General features: G+C 37.0%; 1 pseudogene; it reads left to right on the forward strand.

The window, feature by feature from the left end:
• Positions 1-2,110: 2,110 nt before the first annotated feature.
• The window catches only part of LOC110291952, a 30,763-nt pseudogene continuing 23,564 nt past the window's right edge, over positions 2,111-9,309 (forward strand).

Genomic DNA, 9,309 nt, shown 5'->3' on the forward strand with positions numbered 1-9,309 from the left:
TTGTTATTTTTTTCTGCTCTGGAATGTGCTTTATTCATGATAAAAAAATATGTGTCATCACATCTGTAGGAAGGGATAACCTCAAGAACAAAAAGGCACCTTCATTCTGTCATAACAACACAAGTAATCGTCCACTTAACTTCAAATAGCAGGAATTGCAGGTAGAACCTGGAGAACTCTTATGCTTATACTTTTTTACTTTAGGCAATAGCACTCAGTGTAGTTAAAAGTCTGGGATCAATGTGGTGTTGCCTTGCACAGTTTCATTGTCACCAGCAATGGGTCTTCTGGATACCTCTGCATCTTAATGGCTGGGATTGTAGGCTACATGAAGAGGGACAACATAGAAACAGACTTGTGAAGCAGACTTCCTGAGACAAGAGCAAAACATTAATTACTATGTAGTTTCTGCAACACAAAGTAAATATTTTGGTGTGAGTCTCTGGGGTTAATGTCTAATCTACCTCTCTATGGTCTAATGGGTGCCCAAAGAAGATATTTTATTCATCCTTTCAGTTCTTGTGTTCCTCTTCTATGTTATCCAAGTAGATACAGAATGCTGGATTGTTCAGGCTGTTTAAGCTCTTCTATACCTGAGTTTGTGGCCGGGGTGGGGGTGGGGGCTAATAATGTACAAAATTAATGACTGTCCATCAGCAAGAGATTGTAATAAGTCAGGTTGGTGATAATAGTGTAAGATTCCCTCAAATCAATGGGTTCTTACAGTTGGAAATTTAATTGACTATTAGGCCAACATTTTTAGAACTATCACAATATCAAAGATAATAGCAGGGTCTGCAAAGTTGGCCATGATGGCTAAACTGCAGTCACAGACACAGTAATTGGCAAAGAATACAGACCAGCTGTCCATGTATTCTTCATGTAGTATGTTTTTTTGTGCTATAATTTTAGAGTTTCTGAAAGGATGGGTATATAGGTCATATAATTTGAAGGTATTTCTCAACTCCTTAGATGTACTTTGGGAAATACAAAGATACATAATAAGGAGGGTATACTTTTGAGATAACTTACCCTAAAACCATTCTAATAATGTTTCTTACTTAGAAGAAATTTAAAGTTATAGGCACAATCTAATCTAAACAAAGAAAACACAAATAGCCTAACATCCACACTTCTTCCTCTAGAAGACCATTTCTTGTAACAATTAGGAAACAAAGATAGTGTTCACAGTTAAGATGTAACTACAATTTTCACAATTTTTCAAGGTTTTTTGGATTAAGTAGTTTCAGTTGTGTGTTTTGAGGAATTACACCTATGAATAAAAGCTTTGCTAAAGAAGAGTAAAGTCAACTCCCTCCCTTGAGTGGGCTCCTGACTGCGAATGATTCTGCTTCATTATAAGAAGTAGGATAAACATTTTTGGCTCAATAAGGACACAGTTATAGCCATATGTTTTCAACTTTGCAATTTCCAATTCTATACTAAAACAGATTGAACCAACATTTACAATAATAAAATGGGTAAGCTGTTTTGTGAGACATAAGTAGAATACAATATTTACAAAATGATGTCAGAAGAACGGCACTGCCAAGGTTAACAAATGTGTTTTCATGGACTCAAGATACCAGTTTTCTAATAATTGTAGCCTAGCCCTTTACATGGTAGGTAAATAACACCCACTTTCTTTGTTTATATTCAAGGTGATTCTAGGAAGCTAGAGAGTTTGAAAGTTTAACCAAAAGGAAACATTCACAGACTCAGCTATGAACTCAAAAGTCTCTGTATAGAGATGTTAAAAGAAATTGCCATGATCCATCTCACAGTGTGGACAGGCTCATGAATAAAGTAGCAAGATTCATAATTGCATTGACTTAAATTAAGTGGTTAAGTTTCCAATAAGCAGAACTGTGAAGTTAACAAAATAAACAAAAATATAAAATAAAAAAATGAAATTTTAATCATAAAGGATTCAGAAAGGATGTTACCAATTTTAACATATAAATAACTTGTTGGCCTCTAAAAGAAAGAAGCTCCAGAAGTTTAAAGGAGAACTAGGACTCTTCTTCTAAGATTCTATCAAGAAACTCCAGGTAAACATATTCAATATATATAATCAGCAATGTTGACTTGCCATTGGGTTCCAGATACAATGACAAATGATAATGGTGGTGGTGGTGATGGTACTAGTGATGATAGTGGTGGTAATAAGGATTGTGATGGTAGTGATCCTGGTGGTGGCAGTGATGATGGTGACTGTGATAATGAAGATAGTTCTGGAGATGATAGTGGTGATGTTGGTAGTGGTAATGATGATTGTGAAGATAGTGTTGGTGGTGATGGTCATGATAATTGTGATGGTGGTGATTATGATAATGACAGTGGTATGGGTGATGGTGGTGATGATGGTGGTGGAGCTGGTTATGATGATTTGATGATGATGGTGATGGTGGTGATAGTGCTTGTGGTGGTGGTGATAGTGATTATAACGATGGTGGTGTTGGTGATGGTGCTTTGCTTCTGGTGATAGTGATAATGATGATGATTACCTTTTATTAGTCTCTTCAACTCCTCAACTTAATCATCCATCATGCATACATCTGTATTAGAAAAATGACAACAATTGTGTGGAGAAAAAAATGACTTCATACACCCATCTACGATGATTGAATGAAGACAATTGTCATTTTTTATATTACATAAAAATTAACATAGATGGAGAAAGTTAAGACCACACAAATTTCTATAAGTAGAATCTGAATGGAAACCATGGAGCAGACTATGACAAGTCCCATCTTCAAATTCATCATATTTGATATCTGAGGAGAAGCACCAGAATGAGAATGCAGATTTGTATATTAAAAAATAGAACCCTTTCAACTACCATTAGTTCATTTGTTAATTTATATAAACTTGTTCATCTATAGTTGTCTTTTAGAAGGGGCATGCTTGCTATTTGGAAGGTGTTGTGGAATCAGGCATGCTAGCATTGTGCTACAAGGTCCTTTGAAAGATGTTTTGGCATCCAAGAACTTCATTCTTAAAATGAATAATTTTGAAACTAGAAAACATTAAAAAACATAAAGATACAGAAAATGCAATAATCTCAAGTGATTGATCATTGAAAAATTAAAAAAAGCAATGAAAACATAGAAAAAAGATCTAATAGACCTTACGGTTTGGTGATCACTCCTCTCGTACTCTAGGATAGGTGTGTGTGTGTGTGTGTGTGTGTGAGAGAGAGAGAGAGAGAGAGAGAGAGAGAGAGAGAGAGAGAGAGAGAGAGTGTGTGTGTGTGTGTGTGTGTGTGTGTATTAACTTGTAGAATTGCAATTATTAAGTCTTTAATTTAGAATAGAGTCTTCTTTGAGGACAGTACTTTCTTCCTTGGAACCTCTTTGTCTACAGGAAGCACTGCAAGAAATCCTGTCCATATCCAATCAGAACACCAGAGTTCTTTCATAATATTGACTCAAATAAAAACCAAAAAGTATAAAATGGCAAAAAAGAAAATAATAATCAAACCTTTTTTGTTGTTGTTGTTTAGACACAAAGTATCTCTATATGCGTTTTCCTGGCTTTGAAACCACTTTGTTGACTAAGCTGGCTTTAAACTCTTAAAGGTTTGCCTCGGCTTTGTGAGTGCAGGTATTGTAACCATGCATCACCATGCCTAATTGGCAGGATTCAAAACATAATAGGGCTTTGGAAGTATGTAATGCTATGACTGATACACAGTAGGACTGTGGTGGACACAGGTGAGTACTTACCTCTTGAGTGGATAGATATATATACTTATATATGCTATTGACCACATGTACCTTCAGTTACCTTTAACAACATCCTGGGACTTGAGGATCTCTAGTTAAGAGAAGTGTTATCAAGCTGTAGCATTTTTCCTTTATCTGTAGGTCAGAAATTCCAGAAAAGATTAGAAAAGACAGCAAAAATTCTTTGAGATCAGTTTTTCAAAACAAAACAAAGAAATCATTTTGTAACAGGTACTTTCTTTTTTGAAGATCAGTTTCTTAAACACTCAGACATTTTATAAGTGTGAGGTCATTTGGGATGAAAGCAGTCTCCTCAGGACTTGTCACTCAATATATTCATTTGATATTATATCCTCCCTCCCTCCAAGTGGCATCTGAGTCCAGGAAGCAGATGATAAGAGAGACTATGTCCTGCAACGTCCAGGTCCTGACTAGGATTTCTCCATGTGATTTGCTCAGTTTGGTTAGTCTTCTCCTATGGGATGCTTTCAGTCTTTGCTGCTGTGATGAGACCAGCATCCACAATGAAGTCCCTGCAGGATATGTGACCTTTCTGTCATCTGAGTTCTCCTGGAACTCAGAAAAGTTGCTTTCAAGTCATTTTACCTTGATGCATAGAGCCAGCACTTCCTCTCCAAAACATTTTTATGTACCTGTACTTCCTACTTAGTAGAGTTTAGTCAGTGTAGGGAATTCTGGAAGCAGGGCAAAGATAGCCTTTCTGTACTTAACTGTAGTTTAGGTGCAGGATTCTATTTCCCAATTGAGAGTCATGTCTCAGGCGACTGCTCTCCCTCTTAATATATCTCACACTTTGCTCCCTTGTGGACAGAATCTGGATAGTTGTTTAAGTTTACTGTATATTCAGTTTATTGTACTTGCCAGCATTAAGCTCAAATGAGTTTTTTATATTAATGGGGATAATACAAAACTTATATCATTAACAGTGGCTTTCCTGAGTGATATGATATGCTTAATAGATGTGGAATCTTATTTGCTTGTAAGCATGACAAGTCAGTGCATATGCATATGTCTGTATCACCTGGTGCTGACTACCAATAGCGATTTTGATGCCCTAAGCCCTAGAGCATTTATTCCAACAGAGATGATAGTAAAAACATCTCCCATAGATGCTAAGATAGTAAAGTGCTTACTTCTCATTTATGAGTACCTCGATGAAAACCCCCAGCGCTCACATGAAATCAGGCACTGCAATGTTTTGGTAACCATGGCATTATGGGATGAGGGGTTATATGTCAGAGAGACAGATAGATCCCAGGGACTTGTGGAAATGTGAATCCTCCTGAATCAATGAATTGTAAGTCCTACAAAGAGACCATTCTGACAAAATAATAAAGTGAAGAGTCACAAAAGAAGACATGTGACCTATACCTCTGGCTTCCACACATATGTACAGCAAGCACATTCAAATGTGCACATACATATATATGCTACACATACACACAAACACACACACAAACAAAAAAACACACACACACACAAAATTGTATAAAAGTTCAGAAAGAAAAGGTAGGGAGTCAATATTACAAAATCTACAAGGATGTTTGTGAAAAATAAATCATGATAATTCTGGACCTGGCTCTAATTATCAACTTGTTCCTTTCTCCTTTCCCCATGGTGTTTCTGTCCTGCTACAGCTTAGTGGGAGTTGAACCAAAGCAGGTTTAACAATGTGCCATGTATTTGGTTGCCTAGACCTTTATTTTCTTCAAGAAAAAAAATTCTCTTGGTAGTTTCATAAAATAAATACATGTATTTCATGTAGACTCAATATTAAAGCAAATGTGATCATTTTGATGTGTACAATGTTCTTTCCTAATTATCTTCTAAACCCATAAATGTAGACATCATTTTTCACTGGAAACGAAATAAGATCAACAAATGGGGACCTACCAACAAGAAGATGACTGACACATAACTGATGGGCTTTGGTCTGGAACAGGAAGTATTTTTGGAATCATGCGTGATTAATCACCTTAATTAAATGAGATAATGAAATAACTACATGAATATGTTTAGGCAAGGATGTTACCAACTCACTGACTTAGAAAGGAAATCTCCTGCTTGTTGTCATCAAAGACAATTCTCTTTTTAGGTTTATACGGAGAATTAAGCATCCATCCAGTATCAATTTTGCCATTGAGCTGAAAATTATATTTTAAACATAGTTCTATTTTGGGGTAAAGATGAAGAAAAACAATGAACTTGCCTTAGCCCTATATAGACAGTCTAGAAATGTCAACAGTGAAACGATGAGATTGGTCTATCTGTCTCTCAGCCAACCCCAGTGCAGGAACTCAGCTAAGGTCAGCAGCACCTTCAACACAGACATTCTCCTTTGCTGTCATGAAATACCCTGAGGAGAAACAACCCCTTAACTAAAGATCCCTTCATTGTTCAGCTCTTAAGGCCTATAAAAATAGTCCTGTGCTGCAATGTGGGGCCTAATTTATGATTGACAATCTGATGGAGAGCTGCCTGCCAGCATCTTTATCTCTGAGTCTCAGTTGAGTTATTGGTGAGGGGACATTGCCTTTGCACTGAGTATGCCATTCCCATTTAGGCTGCCCACACACAGGGCACATACTTATAATGATTACGCGGATAATAGCTGGCAACCGCAGGCTGAACTTTTACTACTGAATCAGAGAGAGGAGATGACAACACTTTTAATGGCAGTGTCTCTCTCTTTCCTGGATATTTAGGTCACAAGTGAGTACAATTTTGGCAGCTGCAGCCTTATCCCCATTTAGACATAGAAAACATGCCTAATTTGGCTCAGTGGTGATTGGCAACACTCCATCACACACCAAGCACCTTCCTGTGAGGCATACACAGCAAGTTCAAGGTTCTTTGTCAAACACTGTGACATCTGCAGAGAGTAAACTATTTTTAATTATTTTTCACAGGAGAATACAGGTCAGGAAGATTTTACCCAAGAGATGAAGAGGGTAGAACAAAGAAAGGCTGTTGTCCACCTCTATTACCAATCTGCTTTTGGTGCTGCTAAGTGCCTTCAGTCACTGACAAGACATATCTTGGCTTTAGATGGAAGAAATATAATTTAGGAGCACATGTCTATGGCAATTCAGTTTGATTGGAGTCCAGTAAAGTTAATGCAATATGACTTGAAATCAGAGCAATTCAATTCCACAAAACAGAATCTCCAGAATTTATCTGGTGGCATCTTGGTCTCCACCACTCCTGAGGGCTGGATGCACAGGGAAGAAGTTTTTTACACACTTAACTTTTTGAAATTCTATTGAGACATTGAACTTTTTTCTTTTGTAACTAACTGAACTACCAACTGGTTTCTTTGATAATTAAGCTCCAAAGACCTTTCCAACCAGCTTCATTCTCTGTATCATGGTACAGATGTTGAAGAAAGCTGATGACTTTTAAATGAACAGTATTCTTGTAATTATGCTTGTAATACATGATTCTATTCAACCTGCCTAAATATCTACCTATTATGTAAAATTGTTCTAGAAGGTTTTGTGAAAGGTTGATATTAAATTCAACACATGTGAATTATTACTAGTGAAAAAAAATCTGTAAATATTTTCTACAAAGGGCATAGTGATCTAAGAAGTCGGTCAGCAAGGCTTTGTCTGTGGTATCTCTAGCCAGGAGAAACATTATATTTATTAGCTGACATGCTGCTGACAATTTCAACTGCACTTTGTATGAAGGAAGATTTTCTCAGACTGTCTTGTTTCCTGGATCTTTGCCAGTGAATGTTCTCAATATTTTGTGTGTGCACATAGAAAAACACCCAAGTGACCAAAGCAGCACTCAGGAATGACATGATATGAACTGAATTAAGTAACACAACCACATTAGCTGTGGTGGATGAGAAAACCTATTGGAATGCCCCTGTTGTAGAGCTTTGTTGTCTTGGGAAAGTAGGATTTATGGGTATATTAGGAATTTCTGAGGATTTTATTGACTTACTGGATAGTTCTCCAACTTAATCCCTTAAGTTTAGTATGAAGATAAGATTTCTTTTAGGATGGTATAAATAGTATGAGCCACACAAGGGAATGATATGTATGCTAGGAACTGAACTCGGGTCCTCTGTAAGAGTAGCAAGAACTCTTAGTTAGGGAGCCTTATGAGGGCCTGGTTTTAAACTTAGTACAAACGTGATGCAATTGCTCACCATTGAAAGAAGATAAAGGATACAGAAAGCAATGTACTGTTGCAGTTTCAGTAAAGTTGTTTGTTTCCTAAGAACTGGAATTTTTGTTTTATTAAAAGGATCACTTAATATCATGTTATGACAAGGGCTACTATAAATACTGCAGCAAGCTGCATGACACTTGAAATAAGATTTCAGAATGTAAAGATACTAAGAAATGAATGCAGTCTATACTTAGATAGTTTGGTTCCTGAAGCCCTGACAGTAGTTGTAGGGCTTCTGCTTAGGATTATGAGTGGAAGAACATGCTATGAAACAAAAATATCCTACTTAAACAGTAGATAATGACAATGATTAAAACCACTTTGCCATTTGTTTAATTAAAAAAGAAAAATAAGCTAATTTTATCTGAGATTTTTGTGGGTCAGTTTTGGAGCTCTGGGATGCTCACCTCCATTCCACATTCGAGCATTCATGTCTGTTTAAATCAACACCTGTACCATGGAATTATCTTAATTTTTATCTTTTGTGATAAACTATTCCATTTTTGTATTAAGTCCAAACAATGTCACAAATAAGTTCTTGTTAAAAATCCAGTGTTGCTATTTTTCTTCTTTGGTTATAATATTGAGATTTTTCTTCACTTATTCTAATTTATCACTGACCAAAATTTGGATTAAAAAATGATGGACTGCCAGGCATGGTGGTGCACGCCTTTAATCCCAGCACTTGGGAGACAGAGGCAGGCAGATTTCTGAGTTTGAGGCCAGCCAGGGCTACACAGAGAAACCCTGTCTCAAAAAAAACAAACAAACAAACAAACAAAAAGATGGACTTTGGCAATAACATAGTAATCATGATTAAGTTTTGACTATTTGGATTTTTGACCCTCATATTTTAACATCTAGGTTATCATCATTTTCACCTCTTAAGAAACACATTTCCTAAAGGACAAGTTATTTAAACTTGAATGTCAGATGAATACTGCTTCTGTTTCCTCAGCAGTTCAGTGTGTCCTGTGGCAACACATCCAGGTCACACAAACAGCTTTAGATAATTCTGCTGCAATAACAGAAATATTGCCAAAACCCAGGCTCTCACCTCTTGAGATCATCGGCAAGCCCCAGCCATTGAGACTGCAGCAATGGAGACCCATTCTTGCTCTCCACTTACCCATGGATAACTCAGCTGCCCCAGGGGCCTCAACCATGAGTTCATTTTCCATAATCTTGTCTACCTGGCATGTGCATCCTCATGAGCCAGCCTCAGAATGGCAATGACTCAGATCCCACTTAATTCTTCTTTGCTACTCATGTCGACATTTATCCAGATGGTTTTCCTCTGCTTAAACTGGGTAGTTCATAGTCTCTCTCTCTCTCTCTCTCTCTCTCTCTCTCTCTCTCTCTCTCTCTCTCTCTC

The sequence above is a fragment of the Mus caroli genome, chromosome 3, assembly GCF_900094665.2.
Source record: "Mus caroli chromosome 3, CAROLI_EIJ_v1.1, whole genome shotgun sequence".
In the NCBI taxonomy this organism is placed as follows: domain Eukaryota; kingdom Metazoa; phylum Chordata; class Mammalia; order Rodentia; family Muridae; genus Mus; species Mus caroli.